This window comes from Rhincodon typus, chromosome 22 (assembly GCF_021869965.1).
Source record: "Rhincodon typus isolate 14 chromosome 22, sRhiTyp1.1, whole genome shotgun sequence".
Taxonomy (NCBI): domain Eukaryota; kingdom Metazoa; phylum Chordata; class Chondrichthyes; order Orectolobiformes; family Rhincodontidae; genus Rhincodon; species Rhincodon typus.
The window spans coordinates 39,362,688-39,363,108 of record NC_063353.1 but is presented as its reverse complement, the minus strand read 5'-3'; the positions used below and the strand labels follow the sequence as shown (position 1 = coordinate 39,363,108).

The 421-nt window shown below is 58.7% G+C and overlaps 1 protein-coding gene across 1 annotated transcript in view; it reads left to right on the top strand.

Annotated features, from left to right (window-relative positions):
* mkln1 (muskelin 1, intracellular mediator containing kelch motifs) overlaps positions 1-421 on the top strand; it is a 96,086-nt gene that overhangs the window by 34,093 nt on the left and 61,572 nt on the right. The gene's annotated exons all lie outside the window — the stretch shown is intronic.

Sequence of the window (421 nt, the reverse complement as noted above, 5' to 3'; positions counted from 1 at the left end):
CCTGCAACCTTCGGGTGGCATCGTTGTGGCACTGCAGGAGGCCCAAGATGGACATGTCGTCTGAGGAATGGGAGGGGGAGTCGAAATGGTTCGCGACTGGGAGGCGCAGTTGTTTGTTGCGAACCGAGCGTAGGTGTTCTGCAAAGCGGTCCCCGAGTCTCCGCTTGGTTTCCCCGATGTAGAGGAAGCCACACCGGGTACAGCGGATGCAGTATACCACATTGGCAGATGTGCAGGTGAACATCTGCTTGATGTGGAAAGTCTTCTTGGGGCCTGGGATGGGGGTGAGGGAGGAGGTATGGGGGCAGGTGTAGCACTTCCTGCGGTTGCAGGGAAAAGTGCCGGGTGTGGTGGAGCTGGAGGGGAGTGTGGAGCGGACAAGGGAGTCACGGAGAGAGTTGTCCCTCCGGAAAGCAGATAA